Genomic DNA, 18,133 nt, shown 5'->3' on the forward strand with positions numbered 1-18,133 from the left:
AGGAAAGAGGAGAACATGTGGATAAAAGCAGGAGTGTGGAAGTTAGAGAAATTAGAAAAGTTTAACAGAGGAGTGAGGAAACAGCCAGCAGAAAGAACAAGAGAGAGGTTACATTGGGATGACGTTCTGTGGTAAAGAGAAAATGCTAGGAGAGAGCTTTCAAATATTAGAGGACATGAATTGAGGGAGCAAATGTATAAATCAAAACCTGAGGGGGAGGTATAGCACGAAAGCTTGCACAGCAGATTATAGTCTTAATGTTGCGTGTACCTGTCAGGGTATTCAAGAAGTTAAATTCTCACAAGTGCAGAGTTCATGATGAAATGCTGAATCTAGTCCCCCTCCAATTTAATTTTAATATAACTTTTCCATTCTTCATTACTGCAAAAAGCAAACAAAACAAAACCACATTGCATTACTATTTTCAAAATGGATTGAATGGCATATTCAACAGTGACTGTGTGATGCCAATATTCCCCACTCACTCGTAGTGAAGCACATATTGTACTAGTGTTGAAAGTAGGCCGGTAGAGTCAGGTACGCAGTACTGATAAAACAATAAGTGCCCGTCGTAAGTACCAGCTCCGCAACAGTGCGGGCATCACATTAGTGACGTGGATGAACATATATGGATAAGCCCATATTAAGGCATCACGTGACCAGAGCCGTCACTGACTGGGTATACGTAAAGACGCAGGGAGATGCTAGGAAAGGGAGGGAGAGAGACAGGGAGAAGATGTGAAACGGAGGAAGGCACGGATGGAGGGAGTTCTTCCGAGCTTCTGCGGGCCTCTCTCTTTCACTGGTGCATGCCGGGAGCTGGTCCCAACATCCACAAAGTGTGTGTGTATTATTGGTTGTATTTTATGGGGGTAGGAGGGTAGTGTGTATATTGTGTGTGTGGGAGTATTATATTGTGTGTAGAGGTGCAGAGGAGAGTACTAGATTGTGTATCTTGTGTAAGGGTGTTGTGTATATTGTGTTTGGAGCTATAATATTATTGGGGAGATTAGTATTGAGGAGGTATTATAGTGTGTATTGTGGGGAGTATTAGTGTGTGTATTGTTTGTGGGTGACAGATGCTGGGGGTATGCAGCAATCCCTGCACTGAGGTCCGAGGCGGCTCTGCATCGCTCGCACACACTGTGGATGACCAAGCATGTGCCCATGATAATCATGGCCTTAGAGGGATGAGTGTGTCAGAGCCTAGAAGGGGCATATATATGATGGAGGAGGGAGGAGGAGGAGGGAGGAGGAGGAGATGATAGCATTGTAAAAGTTAACAAGATAGTTAGTTTAAGCAGAAAGTGAGGAGAGGTTAGAGATAAGGGTAGATGTCAGAGGAGAGAGTTCAATTAAGCTGAGGTATCGAGTAGGACAGGGGTGAGGGGAATGAGAGGTGGTGGATGAGAGCAGAAGAGGTCATGTACAAATAGACCTTGTTAGTCAGAGAGCAGTCATTCCAGAGGGCACGTGAGAAGTGAAGAGTAAAGTGAGACATGGAATGTGGATTACATTAGATGGGTTAATACGCTTAGCAGGGAGGTGGAGAGAGAGAGGCAAGAGGCAGAGAGTGGTGCAGGGGTTGAGGAAGAGATGTTGCATGTACCTTATCAGAACATTAAAGAACATCAATTCACACTGGTGCAGAGTTGATGATGAATCCAGTTCACCTCCAATTCAATTTTAACAGAAATGTTTCATTCTTCATTACTGAAAAAAAAGAAAAGTAAAAAACATTTCATTACTATTTTCAAAATGGATTGAATTCCCCCAACAATGACTATGTGTTACCAATATATCCCTCTCAGTCCCACTGCAGCATATACTGTACCAGTGTGAAAGTAGGAAGGTACACAGTACCGGTAAAACAATACGTGCCGGTACTATGCACCATATGAATTATAAGGGGATGTAAATCTCCCAGTCTCTCTCCATATCCGCAACAGAGCGGGCTCCGGTCAGTGGCATGGATGCCCATATATGGGTATGCTCATATTTGGGCATCCCATGTCACTGACCGGAGCCGGCTCTGAGTATAGGGATATATGCGGAGACGCAGAGGTGCAAGGAAATGGGAGGAGGCACGGTGAGAAACAGGGAGAGACCACAGGAAGATAGAGGGCAACAACTTCCACAAGGTACTTGTATGGGTATAATTGTTTGTATTTTGTGCAGAGGGGGTAATTTCAGATAAAATACAATTCTCCACCCTCTACGAAACAATTCCACTTTGTTCAGTAAGCCAGAAAGTCTTGGTCCCATGTGGACTGAATTTAATGCAAATAAGGTCCTTAATACACAAGTAAAGAATAAAGTTACTTATTCTCTACTGTAAGAAGTGCCACATTGCCCACTATTTGGGTCCTGTGCCCAGATTGTGACCATGCATGGCAGAGGTGAGATTCCCCCAACTCCAATTTGCTACACTCTCCAAGAGAGATAATTGTGATCAGAGGTGGAACTAGGGGAGGGTGTGAGCAGGGTCACTGCCCAGGGAGTAACCTGACTGGGGGCACGGAAATCTCATTTAGTGCATATGTTGCGGCACTGCATTGATTGACCGGTCAATCTGCACTGCTGCCTGTCACAGTGACATCCTGATCGGGCACTGTGATCAGCTATAGCACTGACCCAGGTGAGATAGTTCAGCACTTTACAAGGAGGGAACAGATGTTGTGGGTGACAGATGCTGGAGGTAGGCCAAGACTGTTGGCCAGAGTAACGTGGAGACTTACTGCACTCTGCATGCCCATCCTCTCCCTGACATCAGGGGAAGGAAGTGGCCCTGGGGTGTGTGTAGGTATGCCAGATGTCAGTGTATGCATAAGTAAGTATGCCTGTGTAGTGGGAGGTGTAGGGGCGTTAAGCTGGAGGACTTAAAACAGGCACAAAAGCACATAGATACCTCTGATTATACCGCACCAAATGCTGATAATATCATGCTGTAGCTGCACTTTACAGAAGATGATGCAGATGTCATCATTGGTTGGTGGGTTCATTAAATCAATCCATCATATCATAACCACACTGTGCATATGATGTACTGAATCAGTAACACCAGGAAGACATCTCCATGTTAGGAGTAGAGTTGAAGTTAACAGAATATGTCCAGCACTGTGGTGTGTAGCCCATAAATAATAATTGTGCACATTACCAGAACAACATACTGTCAACTGCAAGATCATTTTGCTGCTTGTAGCGTATGCTCATCCTGTACAGTGTTGTAGTAGATCCGTCTCTTCAGTGTTCACTGCAACAAAAGTAAGACATTGCATTAATATTACAGACGTTTGGGGGCTGAAATCTCACTTCGCTGCGGACAATTTCCCTTTGCATAAGATTCTTGTGATTATGTCAATGATGATCAATAACTGCATCATAACACAGCCGCTCTATACAGAAGATGTACTTGCTCTCATTGGTCATTGAGGTAATACGTCACACAATGTACAGATATAGCAAGGATTATTTCTCCCACTTGTGCATTATGGCATTATGATGGGAAATGTTGTGAGATTCTGCATTATCAGCATCACTGAATCTTTTGGAAATTAAGTGATATTCTATGTTTTAATGCAATATTATGGGTGATCAGCCGGTAAAATAATAATAGCTTGCTGTATCTGTAGCCATGCTCTACCCATGATGTGCTGAACCAATGACTGCAGAGAGATTCAGAGTGCTAAACATGACTGGAACGCATCTCTGAATAATGGGCAGCAAAGCAGTGCAGAATAGGAGGTGAAAGTATTTAAAATGGAAGATCCTTAGCAGCTGTGTGGAGAGTAGACAGTACAGACTGACCAAGTAAATGGTAAAAGGAGTAACTTCAACATTACTTGGCTTTGTTCTCCACATTGAAGCTTTCCTCCTCTTTAAATCACTAATACTGATGCCATGTGTAACCTGTACTGAGAGTTATATAATCTACTGGCCTAGATGAAACCATATGATGCAAACAGGATCCATCCCACTCCAGATTCATAGAATTGAACCACCTCAACCTTTCATAACAATCACATAGAACTGCAGCTGTGCGCTACTGCACATGTTCTTGTTATGAATGGTAGTAGATGTGGTCCTTGGGTCTTTACTTCATACTGTAGCCACACTCTACTCATGATGTATTGAATCAACGAAAACTTGCATGGTTCAGATCACAGGAAGGGGTAGAGTAGAGATGAAAATATTCAATGTGAAACCCGTAGCAGCCGGATTGTGTGGAGTCAATAAAACGACAAATACTAAATGGTAAATGAGAAATATACACATTGCTTATCTGTCTCTGTGTACTGCACCGACACACTTTATTCGAGCAAATACCCGGTATGTACCTGGCAGATACCTGGAATGCGCCACTCCTAACCTCTGACAAGCCCCGTTGCATTTGCCTTCCCAGCCTGGGTTCATGCCTGGCTGATGGGCGGCTGATCTGTTAAATGATAATGATTAGGGTTTAATAGGCTGCAATGCTTCGCGTGTCTACCAGATGGCATAAATTCATGAATTGTAATGCAGTTTATATATATATATTGTGCAGTATTGCAGCCATAGGGAATAAAATGCTTCAATCCCTGCTTGGAAAATAACTCAATGTACTCGGGCAGAAAACAGTCACAAACCTCAATACACCCGGGTATACCCGAATTCGTGGGACTAGCCAAGCTCGAATAAAGTGTGTCGCCAGTGTAGTAATTTTCCTTCTCTTCAACTGTCCTTCAAATTTTCTCTTTTGCAAGAAAAGGAACACATGGCTTCAATATTCACTTCTGTTCTGCAGTCATCCCTCCTGAAATAAAAGTTAAGCATTGCATTGTTATTATGATAATACATACAATAAACCTTGCTCCAAACCATTTGATGCAAAGCAAATCCACCTCCCACCCACAGCTGTGCTCCTTCTAGAGCATGCATGTCAAACTCCAGTCCTCGAGGGTCCCAAACAGGCCAGGTTTTCAGTAGGGATATCCTGAAAACCTGGCCTGTTTGCTGCCCTCGAGGACTGGAGTTTGACATCCTTGTTCTTGAGCTTCTACCACGCAAGTCATCCATGTGAGTGACACTGTACTGCAGTCCTGGTCTGCACACAATCTACTGAATCAATGACATCACACTGTAAAGGCAATCTACAAGATGTATTAGTTGTCCACACTTCCGAAATGTTACTTTTATGTCCAAATCACTTATTCCCATGACCTGATATTTGTATTTGTTATTTATAGGATTGTCACAAAGAGTTGATGAGGTCACCAAATGATAGTATGTAGAGAGAAAGAGAGATCTCAGAACAGAGCCCTGATGTATACCCACAGACAGATCAATAGAAGACGAAGACATGTTAGCAACAGAGATGGAGAATGTGTGACAGGAAAGTTATGATGAAAACCAGGATAGAACTGTGTTACGGATACCAAGAGAGAGTTTAGAATATGAAGGAGGAGAGTGATTGAGAGCATCAAACGCAGCAGATAGATCAAGTAGGATTAGTAGGGAAAAGTGACCTTGGGAATTTGCTTTAAGCACAGTCTGTAGAACGAGCTGTACGAAAGGCAGGTTGTAAAGGATCCAGGAGGGCATGTGATTTAAGAATGTTGACATTCTAGCAATTAGGAGACAAACAGCAGGAGGGATATAGGGCGGTAGTTAGTAAGGCACATAGGGTGTAGGTTGTTTCTGAGAAAAGGGTGACCACTACAGGCTTAAAGTAAGAGGGTAAAGAGCCAGAGAATAGGGAGGACTTGAAGATGTGGGTGAGAGTGGGGACTAAGAGATGCAGTAAGGTGTGAGGGGATACGATCTAGAGGGCATGTGGTAGAGGGAGAAGAGAAGATGATTAGCTTCCAGCTCTGTAAGAGAAGAAAAGGAGTCAAATGCAGAAGGAGAATTAGGTAGAAGGAGAGAAGGGGGAAGGGACAGAAGGAATCTCCTTGTGGGTGGCATCCACCTTGCCTCTGAAGTAGTCAAATGCTTGAGGAGAAGTGAAGGAAGGATGGCAAGTGTGAGAAGAAGGTTAGTGGAGGGAGTCAAATACAGGGGAAAAAAGACAGCGTAAATTAAATTTGTGTGTTGATGAATGTGGAAAAAAAAGTAGTGTGGTTTGGCCCCAGAGAGCAGCTTTATACAGGACTGGAGACATTTTTACTGTAGAAAAATCAAACATCAAGTGTGAGATTTCCTTCATAGGCATTAAGAACAGTGAGTGGAAGTGTGATGAACATGTTTGGGAATTTAGCCAAGGGTGTGGGTTAGAGGGACGTGTGTGTCAGAGCTTGAAGGGGCATATAGAGGATAGCATTGTAAGAGTTAATAAGATTGTCAGTTTAAGCAGAAAGAGAGAGAGAGAGCAGAGAGGTTAGAGTAGATGTCAGAGGAGAGTTTAATTAAGCAGAGGAAAATCAGTGGGACAGGTAAGATGGGGTGAGGGGAATGACTGATTGTGAATGATGAGAGCAGAAGAGGTCATGTACAACTAGAGCCTTGTTAGTCAGAGAACGGACATTCCAGAGGGCATAGGAGAAGGGAAGAGAAAAGTAAGGAAAGGAATGTGGATTACATTAGATAGGTTAACACTCTTAGCAGGGAGGCAGAGGCAGGGAGACCCGATGTGTATATGAGCAGGTTCAAGATTATAAGAGATATCCCACACATCAGCAAACATAGAAGGAGACACAGAGATAGGTGTAGAGAGAGACAGAGATAGCTCTATGTAGAGAGAGAGGGACGTAGAGAGAATGAGACAGATAGGCGCAGAGAGAGGGGGCGCAGAGAGAGAGGGGGCGCAGAGAGAGAGGGGGCGCAGAGAGAGAGGGGGCGCAGAGAGAGAGGGGGCGCAGAGAGAGAGGGGGCGCAGAGAGAGAGGGGGCGCAGAGAGAGAGGGGGCGCAGAGAGAGAGGGGGCGCAGAGAGAGAGGGGGCGCAGAGAGAGAGGGGGCGCAGAGAGAGGGGGCGCAGAGAATAGGATGTACATGAGTGCTTTTCATTGAGCAGTGCAGAAATAGCTGCAATAGAGGTCTGTACAAATGGTGCAGTGTGTAGACACATGCAAAGGTAGGGGAAGGAAAGAGGAGAACATGTGGATAAAAGCAGGAGTGTGGAAGTTAGAGAAATTAGAAAAGTTTAACAGAAAAGTGAGGAAACAGCAAGCAGAGAGAACAAGAGAGAGGTTACATTGGGATGACGTTCTGTGGTAGAGAGAAAATGCTAGGAGAGAGCTTTCAAATATTAGAGGACATGACTTGAGGGAGCAAATGTATAAATCAAAACCTGAGGGGGAGGTATAGCACGAAAGCTTGCACAGCAGATTATAGTCTTAAAGTTGCGTGTACCTCTCAGGGCATTCAAGAAGGTAAATTCTCACAAGTGCAGAGTTCATGATGAAATGCTGAATCCAGTTCCCCTCCAATTTAATTTTAATATAACTTATCCATTCTTCATTACTGCAAAAAGCAAACAAAACAAAACCACATTGCATTACTATTTTCAAAATGGATTGAATGGCATATTCAACAGTGACTGTGTGATGCCAATATTCCCCACTCACTCGTAGTGAAGCACTTATTGTACTAGTGTTGAAAGTAGGCCGGTAGAGTCAGGTACGCAGTACTGATAAAACAATAAGTGCGCGTCGTAAGTACCAGCTCCGCAACAGTGCGGGCATCACATTAGTGACGTGGATGAACATATATGGATAAGCCCATATTAAGGCATCACGTGACCAGAGCCGTCACTGACTGGGTATACGTAAAGACGCAGGGAGATGCAAGGAAAGGGAGGGAGAGACACAGGGAGAAGATGGGAAACGGAGGGAGGCACGGATGGAGAGAGGGAGTTCTTCCGAGCTTCTGCTGGCCTCTCTCTTTCACTGGTGCATGCCGGGAGCTGGTCCCAACATCCACAAAGTGTGTGTGTATTATTGGTTGTATTTTATGGGGGTAGGAGGGTAGTGTGTATATTGTGTGTGTGGGAGTATTATATTGTGTGTAGAGGTGCAGAGGAGAGTACTAGATTGTGTATCTTGTGTAAGGGTGTTGTGTATATTGTGTTTGGAGCTATAATATTATTGGAGAGATTAGTATTGAGGAGGTATTATAGTGTGTATTGTGGGGAGTATTAGTGTGTGTATTGTTTGTGGGTGACAGATGCTGGGGTATGCAGCAATCCCTGCACTGAGGTCCGAGGCGGCTCTGCATCGCTCGCACGCACTGTGGATGACCAAGCATGTGCCCATGATAATCATGGCCTTAGAGGGATGAGTGTGTCAGAGCCTAGAAGGGGCATATAAATATATAATGGAGGAGGGAGGAGGGAGGAGGAGGAGATGATAGCATTGTAAAAGTTAACAAGATAGTTAGTTTAAGCAGAAAGTGAGGAGAGGTTAGAGATAAGGGTAGATGTCAGAGGAGAGAGTTCAATTAAGCTGAGGTATCGAGTAGGACAGGGGTGAGGGGAATGAGAAGTGGTGGATGATGAGAGCAGAAGAGGTCATGTACAAATAGACCTTGTTAGTCAGAGAGCAGACATTCCAGAGGGCACGTGAGAAGTGAAGAGTAAAGTGAGACATGGAATGTGGATTACATTAGATGGGTTAATACGCTTAGCAGGGAGGTGGAGAGAGAGAGGCAAGAGGCAGAGAGTGGTGTAGGGGTTGAGGAAGAGATGTTGCATGTACCTTATCAGAACATTAAAGAACATCAATTCACACTGGTGCAGAGTTGATGATGATTCCAGTTCACCTCCAATTCAATTTTAACAGAACTTTTTCATTCTTCATTACTGCAAAAAAAAAAGTATAAAACATTGCATTACTATTTTCAAAATGGATTGAATTCCCCCAACAATAACTATGTGTTACCAATATATCCCTCTCAGTCCCACTGCAGCACATACTGTACCAGTGTGAAAGTAGGAAGGTACACAGTAACGGTAAAACAATACGTGCCGGTACTATGCACCATATGAATTATAAGGGGATGTAAATCTCCCAGTCTCTCTCCATATCCGCAACAGAGTGGGCTCCGGTCAGTGGCATGGATGCCCATGTATGGATATGCTCATATTTGGGCATCCCATGTCACTGACCGGAGCCGGCTCTGAGTATAGGGATATATGCGGAGACGCAGAGGTGCAAGGAAATGGGAGGAGGCACGGTGAGAAACAGGGAGAGACCACAGGAAGATAGAGGGCAACAACTTCCACAAGGTACATGTATGTGTATAATTGTTTGTATTTTGTGCAGAGGGGGTAATTTCAGATAAAATACAATTCTCCACCCTCTACGAAACAATTCCACTTTGTTCAGTAAGCCAGAAAGTCTTGGTCCCATGTGGACTGAATTTAATGCAAATAAGGTCCTTAATACACAAGTAAAGAATAAAGTTACTTATTCTCTACTGTAAGAAGTGCCACATTGCCCACTATTTGGGTCCTGTGCCCAGATTGTGACCATGCATGGCAGAGGTGAGATTCCCCCAACACCAATTTGCTACACTCTCCAAGAGAGATAATTGTGGTCAGAGGTGGAACTAGGGGAGGGGGTGAGCAGGGTCACTGCCCAGGGAGTAACCTGACAGGGGGCACGGAAATCTCATTTAGTGCATATGGTGCGGCACTGCATTGATTGACCGGTCAATCTGCACTGCTGCCTGTCACAGTGACATCATGATCGGGCACTGTGATCAGCTATAGCACTGACCCAGGTGAGATAGTTCAGCACTTTACAAGGAGGGAACAGATGTTGTGGGTGACAGATGCTGGGGGTAGGCCAAGACTGTTGGCCAGAGTAACGTGGAGACTTACTGCACTCTGCATGCCCATCCTCTCCCTGACATCAGGGGAAGGAAGTGGCCCTGGGGTGTGTGTAGGTATGCCAGATGTCAGTGTATGCATAAGTAAGTATGTCTGTGTAGTGGGAGGTGTAGGGGCGTTAAGCTGGAGGACTTAAAACAGGCACACATCTCACTTCGCTGCGGACAATTTCCCTTTGCATAAGATTCTTGTGATTATGTCAATGATGATCAATAACTGCATCATAACACAGCCGCTCTATACAGAAGATGTACTTGCTATCAATGGTCATGGAGGTAATACGTCACACAATGTACAGATATAGCAAGGATTATTTCTTCCTCTGGTGCATTATGGCATTATGTTGGGAAATGTTGTGAGATTCTGCATTATCAGCATCACTGAATCTTTTGGAAATTAAGTGATATTCTATGTTTTAATGCAATATTATGGATGATCAGCCGGTAAAATAATAAAAGCTTTCTGTATCTGTAGCCATGCTCTACCCATGATGTGCTGAATCAATGACTGCAGAGAGATTCAGAGTGGTAAACATGACTGGAACGCATCTCTAAATAATGGGCAGCAAAGCAGTGCAGAATAGGAGGTGAAAGTATTTAAAATGGAAGACCCTTAGCAGCTGTGTGGGGAGTAGACAGTACAGACTGACCAAGTAAATGGTAAAAGGAGTAACTTCAACATTACTTGGCTTTGTTCTCCACATTGAAGCTTTCCTCCTCTTTACATCACTAATACTGATGCCATGTGTAACCTGTACTGAGAGTTATATAATCTACTGGCCTAGATGAAACCATGTGATGCAAACAGGATCCATCCCACTCCAGATTCATAGAATTGAACCACCTCAACCTTTCATAACAATCACATAGAACTGCAGCTGTGCGCTACTGCACATGTTCTTGTTATGAATGGTAGTAGATGTGGTCCTTGGGTCTTTACTTCATACTGTAGCCACCCTCTACTCATGATGTATTGAATCAATGAAAACTTGCATGGTTCAGATCACAGGAAGGGGTAGAGTAGAGATGAAAATGTTCAATGTGAAACCCGTAGCAGCCGGATTGTGTGGAGTCAATAAAACGACAAATACTAAATGGTAAATAAGAAATATACACATTGCTTATCTGTCTCTGTGTAGTAATTTTCCTTCTCTTCAACTGTCCTTCAAATTTTCTCTTTTGCAAGAAAAGGAACACATGGCTTCAATATTCACTTCTGTTCTGCAGTCATCCCTCCTGAAATAAAAGTTAAGCATTGCATTGTTATTATGATAATACATACAATAAACCTTGCTCCAAACCATTTGATGCAAAGCAAATCCACCTCCCACCCACAGCTGTGCTCCTTCTAGAGCATGCATGTCAAACTCCAGTCCTCGAGGGTCCCAAACAGGCCAGGTTTTCAGTAGGGATATCCTGAAAACCTGGCCTGTTTGCTGCCCTCGAGGACTGGAGTTTGACATCCTTGTTCTTGAGCTTCTACCACGCAAGTCATCCATGTGAGTGACACTGTACTGCAGTCCTGGTCTGCACACAATCTACTGAATCAATGACATCACACTGTAAAGGCAATCTACAAGATGTATTAGTTGTCCACACTTCCGAAATGTTACTTTTATGTCCAAATCACTTATTCCCATGACCTGATATTTGTATTTGTTATTTATAGGATTGTCACAAAGAGTTGATGAGGTCACCAAATGATAGTATGTAGAGAGAAAGAGAGATCTCAGAACAGAGCCCTGATGTATACCCACAGACAGATCAATAGAAGACGAAGACATGTTAGCAACAGAGATGGAGAATGTGTGACAGGAAAGTTATGATGAAAACCAGGATAGAACTGTGTTACGGATACCAAGAGAGAGTTTAGAATATGAAGGAGGAGAGTGATTGAGAGCATCAAACGCAGCAGATAGATCAAGTAGGATTAGTAGGGAAAAGTGACCTTGGGAATTTGCTTTAAGCACAGTCTGTAGAACGAGCTGTACGAAAGGCAGGTTGTAAAGGATCCAGGAGGGAATGTGATTTAAGAATGTTGACATTCTAGCAATTAGGAGACAAACAGCAGGAGGGATACAGGGCGGTAGTTAGTAAGGCACATAGGGTGTAGGTTGTTTCTGAGAAAAGGGTGACCACTACAGGCTTAAAGTAAGAGGGTAAAGAGCCAGAGAATAGGGAGGAATTGAAGATGTGGGTGAGAGTGGGGACTAAGAGATGCAGTAAGGTGTGAGGGGATACGATCTAGAGGGCATGGGTTAATACGCTTAGCAGGGAGGTGGAGAGAGAGAGGCAAGAGGCAGAGAGTGGTGCAGGGGTTGAGGAAGAGATGTTGCATGTACCTTATCAGAACATTAAAGAACATCAATTCACACTGGTGCAGAGTTGATGATGAATCCAGTTCACCTCCAATTCAATTTTAACAGAAATGTTTCATTCTTCATTACTGAAAAAAAAGAAAAGTAAAAAACATTTCATTACTATTTTCAAAATGGATTGAATTCCCCCAACAATGACTATGTGTTACCAATATATCCCTCTCAGTCCCACTGCAGCATATACTGTACCAGTGTGAAAGTAGGAAGGTATACAGTACCGGTAAAACAATACGTGCCGGTACTATGCACCATATGAATTATAAGGGGATGTAAATCTCCCAGTCTCTCTCCATATCCGCAACAGAGCGGGCTCCGGTCAGTGGCATGGATGCCCATATATGGGTATGCTCATATTTGGGCATCCCATGTCACTGACCGGAGCCGGCTCTGAGTATAGGGATATATGCGGAGACGCAGAGGTGCAAGGAAATGGGAGGAGGCACGGTGAGAAACAGGGAGAGACCACAGGAAGATAGAGGGCAACAACTTCCACAAGGTACTTGTATGGGTATAATTGTTTGTATTTTGTGCAGAGGGGGTAATTTCAGATAAAATACAATTCTCCACCCTCTACGAAACAATTCCACTTTGTTCAGTAAGCCAGAAAGTCTTGGTCCCATGTGGACTGAATTTAATGCAAATAAGGTCCTTAATACACAAGTAAAGAATAAAGTTACTTATTCTCTACTGTAAGAAGTGCCACATTGCCCACTATTTGGGTCCTGTGCCCAGATTGTGACCATGCATGGCAGAGGTGAGATTCCCCCAACTCCAATTTGCTACACTCTCCAAGAGAGATAATTGTGATCAGAGGTGGAACTAGGGGAGGGTGTGAGCAGGGTCACTGCCCAGGGAGTAACCTGACTGGGGGCACGGAAATCTCATTTAGTGCATATGTTGCGGCACTGCATTGATTGACCGGTCAATCTGCACTGCTGCCTGTCACAGTGACATCCTGATCGGGCACTGTGATCAGCTATAGCACTGACCCAGGTGAGATAGTTCAGCACTTTACAAGGAGGGAACAGATGTTGTGGGTGACAGATGCTGGAGGTAGGCCAAGACTGTTGGCCAGAGTAACGTGGAGACTTACTGCACTCTGCATGCCCATCCTCTCCCTGACATCAGGGGAAGGAAGTGGCCCTGGGGTGTGTGTAGGTATGCCAGATGTCAGTGTATGCATAAGTAAGTATGCCTGTGTAGTGGGAGGTGTAGGGGCGTTAAGCTGGAGGACTTAAAACAGGCACAAAAGCACATAGATACCTCTGATTATACCGCACCAAATGCTGATAATATCATGCTGTAGCTGCACTTTACAGAAGATGATGCAGATGTCATCATTGGTTGGTGGGTTCATTAAATCAATCCATCATATCATAACCACACTGTGCATATGATGTACTGAATCAGTAACACCAGGAAGACATCTCCATGTTAGGAGTAGAGTTGAAGTTAACAGAATATGTCCAGCACTGTGGTGTGTAGCCCATAAATAATAATTGTGCACATTACCAGAACAACATACTGTCAACTGCAAGATCATTTTGCTGCTTGTAGCGTATGCTCATCCTGTACAGTGTTGTAGTAGATCCGTCTCTTCAGTGTTCACTGCAACAAAAGTAAGACATTGCATTAATATTACAGACGTTTGGGGGCTGAAATCTCACTTCGCTGCGGACAATTTCCCTTTGCATAAGATTCTTGTGATTATGTCAATGATGATCAATAACTGCATCATAACACAGCCGCTCTATACAGAAGATGTACTTGCTCTCATTGGTCATTGAGGTAATACGTCACACAATGTACAGATATAGCAAGGATTATTTCTCCCACTTGTGCATTATGGCATTATGATGGGAAATGTTGTGAGATTCTGCATTATCAGCATCACTGAATCTTTTGGAAATTAAGTGATATTCTATGTTTTAATGCAATATTATGGGTGATCAGCCGGTAAAATAATAATAGCTTGCTGTATCTGTAGCCATGCTCTACCCATGATGTGCTGAACCAATGACTGCAGAGAGATTCAGAGTGCTAAACATGACTGGAACGCATCTCTGAATAATGGGCAGCAAAGCAGTGCAGAATAGGAGGTGAAAGTATTTAAAATGGAAGATCCTTAGCAGCTGTGTGGAGAGTAGACAGTACAGACTGACCAAGTAAATGGTAAAAGGAGTAACTTCAACATTACTTGGCTTTGTTCTCCACATTGAAGCTTTCCTCCTCTTTAAATCACTAATACTGATGCCATGTGTAACCTGTACTGAGAGTTATATAATCTACTGGCCTAGATGAAACCATATGATGCAAACAGGATCCATCCCACTCCAGATTCATAGAATTGAACCACCTCAACCTTTCATAACAATCACATAGAACTGCAGCTGTGCGCTACTGCACATGTTCTTGTTATGAATGGTAGTAGATGTGGTCCTTGGGTCTTTACTTCATACTGTAGCCACACTCTACTCATGATGTATTGAATCAACGAAAACTTGCATGGTTCAGATCACAGGAAGGGGTAGAGTAGAGATGAAAATATTCAATGTGAAACCCGTAGCAGCCGGATTGTGTGGAGTCAATAAAACGACAAATACTAAATGGTAAATGAGAAATATACACATTGCTTATCTGTCTCTGTGTAGTAATTTTCCTTCTCTTCAACTGTCCTTCAAATTTTCTCTTTTGCAAGAAAAGGAACACATGGCTTCAATATTCACTTCTGTTCTGCAGTCATCCCTCCTGAAATAAAAGTTAAGCATTGCATTGTTATTATGATAATACATACAATAAACCTTGCTCCAAACCATTTGATGCAAAGCAAATCCACCTCCCACCCACAGCTGTGCTCCTTCTAGAGCATGCATGTCAAACTCCAGTCCTCGAGGGTCCCAAACAGGCCAGGTTTTCAGTAGGGATATCCTGAAAACCTGGCCTGTTTGCTGCCCTCGAGGACTGGAGTTTGACATCCTTGTTCTTGAGCTTCTACCACGCAAGTCATCCATGTGAGTGACACTGTACTGCAGTCCTGGTCTGCACACAATCTACTGAATCAATGACATCACACTGTAAAGGCAATCTACAAGATGTATTAGTTGTCCACACTTCCGAAATGTTACTTTTATGTCCAAATCACTTATTCCCATGACCTGATATTTGTATTTGTTATTTATAGGATTGTCACAAAGAGTTGATGAGGTCACCAAATGATAGTATGTAGAGAGAAAGAGAGATCTCAGAACAGAGCCCTGATGTATACCCACAGACAGATCAATAGAAGACGAAGACATGTTAGCAACAGAGATGGAGAATGTGTGACAGGAAAGTTATGATGAAAACCAGGATAGAACTGTGTTACGGATACCAAGAGAGAGTTTAGAATATGAAGGAGGAGAGTGATTGAGAGCATCAAACGCAGCAGATAGATCAAGTAGGATTAGTAGGGAAAAGTGACCTTGGGAATTTGCTTTAAGCACAGTCTGTAGAACGAGCTGTACGAAAGGCAGGTTGTAAAGGATCCAGGAGGGAATGTGATTTAAGAATGTTGACATTCTAGCAATTAGGAGACAAACAGCAGGAGGGATACAGGGCGGTAGTTAGTAAGGCACATAGGGTGTAGGTTGTTTCTGAGAAAAGGGTGACCACTACAGGCTTAAAGTAAGAGGGTAAAGAGCCAGAGAATAGGGAGGAATTGAAGATGTGGGTGAGAGTGGGGACTAATCGATGCAGTAAGGTGTGAGGGGATACGATCTAGAGGGCATGTGGTAGAGGGAGAAGAGAAGATGATTAGCTTCCAGCTCTGTAAGAGAAGAAAAGGAGTCAAATGCAGAAGGAGAATTAGGTAGAAGGAGAGAAGGGGGAAGGGACAGAAGGAATCTCCTTGTGGGTGGCATCCACCTTGCCTCTGAAGTAGTCAAATGCTTGAGGAGAAGTGAAGGAAGGATGGCAAGTGTGAGGAGAAGGTTAGTGGAGGGAGTCAAATACAGGGAAAAAAAGACAGCGTAAATTAAATTTGAGTGTTGATGAATGTGAAAAAAAAGTAGTGTGGTTTGGCCCCAGAGAGCAGCTTTATACAGGACTGGAGACATTTTTACTGTAGAAAAATCAAATATCAATTGTGTGATTTCCTTCATAGGCATTAAGAACAGCGAGTGGAAGTGTGATGAACATGTTTGGGAATTTAGCCAAGGGTGTGGGCTAGAGGGACAAGTGTGTCAGAGCCTAGAGGGGGCATATAGATAGGAGGATAGCATTGTAAGAGTTAATAAGATTGTTAGTTTAAGCGGAAAGAGAGAGAGAGCAGAGAGGTTAGAGTAGATGTCAGAGGAGAGTTTAATTAAGCAGAGGCAAATCAGTGGGACAGGTAAGATGGGGTGAGGGGAATGACTGATTGTGAATGATGAGAGCAGAAGAGGTCATGTACAACTAGAGCCTTGTTAGTCAGAGAACGGACATTCCAGATGGCATAGGAGAAGGGAAGAGAAAAGTAAGGAAAGGAATGTGGATTACATTAGATAGGTTAACACTCTTAGCAGGGAGGCCCGATGTGTATATGAGCAGGTTCAAGATTATAAGAGATATCCCACACATCAGCAAACATAGAAGGAGACACAGAGATAGGTGTAGAGAGAGACAGAGATAGCTCTATGTAGAGAGAGAGGGACGTAGAGAGAATGAGACAGATAGGCGCAGAGAGAGGGGGCGCAGAGAGAGGAGGCGCCAAAAGAGGGGGCGCAGAGAGAGGGGGCCCAGAGAATAGGATATTAAAGAGTGCTTTTCATTGAGCAGTGCAGAAATAGCTGCAATAGAGGTCTGTACAAATGGTGCAGTGTGTAGACACATGCAAAGGTAGGGGAAGGAAAGAGGAGAACATGTGGATAAAAGCAGGAGTGTGGAAGTTAGAGAAATTAGAAAAGTTTAACAGAGGAGTGAGGAAACAGCAAGCAGAAAGAACAAGAGAGAGGTTACATTGGGATGACGTTCTGTGGTAAAGAGAAAATGCTAGGAGAGAGCTTTCAAATATTAGAGGACATGAATTGAGGGAGCAAATGTATAAATCAAAACCTGAGGGGGAGGTATAGCACGAAAGCTTGCACAGCAGATTATAGTCTTAATGTTGCGTGTACCTGTCAGGGTATTCAAGAAGTTAAATTCTCACAAGTGCAGAGTTCATGATGAAATGCTGAATCTAGTCCCCCTCCAATTTAATTTTAATATAACTTTTCCATTCTTCATTACTGCAAAAAGCAAACAAAACCAAACCACATTGCATTACTATTTTCAAAATGGATTGAATGGCATATTCAACAGTGACTGTGTGATGCCAATATTCCCCACTCACTCGTAGTGAAGCACATATTGTACTAGTGTTGAAAGTAGGCCGGTAGAGTCAGGTACGCAGTACTGATAAAACAATAAGTGCCCGTCGTAAGTACCAGCTCCGCAACAGTGCAGGCATCACATTAGTGACGTGGATGAACATATATGGATAAGCCCATATTAAGGCATCACGTGACCAGAGCCGTCACTGACTGGGTATACGTAAAGACGCAGGGAGATGCAAGGAAAGGGAGGGAGAGAGACAGGGAGAAGATGTGAAACGGAGGAAGGCACGGATGGAGGGAGTTCTTCCGAGCTTCTGCGGGCCTCTCTCTTTCACTGGTGCATGCCGGGAGCTGGTCCCAACATCCACAAAGTGTGTGTGTATTATTGGTTGTATTTTATGGGGGTAGGAGGGTAGTGTGTATATTGTGTGTGTGGGAGTATTATATTGTGTGTAGAGGTGCAGAGGAGAGTACTAGATTGTGTATCTTGTGTAAGGGTGTTGTGTATATTGTGTTTGGAGCTATAATATTATTGGGGAGATTAGTATTGAGGAGGTATTATAGTGTGTATTGTGGGGAGTATTAGTGTGTGTATTGTTTGTGGGTGACAGATGCTGGGG

The 18,133-nt window shown here is 43.6% G+C and overlaps 1 long non-coding RNA gene across 1 annotated transcript; it reads right to left on the reverse strand.

Moving 5' to 3' along the window:
• Nucleotides 1–276: 276 nt before the first annotated feature.
• LOC142476446 (uncharacterized) lies at nt 277–8,768 on the reverse strand. The gene is made up of 6 exons (XR_012791679.1): nt 8,671–8,768; nt 7,328–7,438; nt 4,626–4,792; nt 3,158–3,253; nt 1,610–1,713; nt 277–381 (listed from the first exon to the last, which is right to left on the reverse strand). It is a non-coding gene; the product is annotated as an uncharacterized LOC142476446 (long non-coding RNA).
• Nucleotides 8,769–18,133: the final 9,365 nt, after the last annotated feature.

The sequence above is a fragment of the Ascaphus truei genome, unplaced genomic scaffold (genome assembly GCF_040206685.1).
Source record: "Ascaphus truei isolate aAscTru1 unplaced genomic scaffold, aAscTru1.hap1 HAP1_SCAFFOLD_1612, whole genome shotgun sequence".
In the NCBI taxonomy this organism is placed as follows: Eukaryota; Metazoa; Chordata; class Amphibia; order Anura; family Ascaphidae; genus Ascaphus; species Ascaphus truei.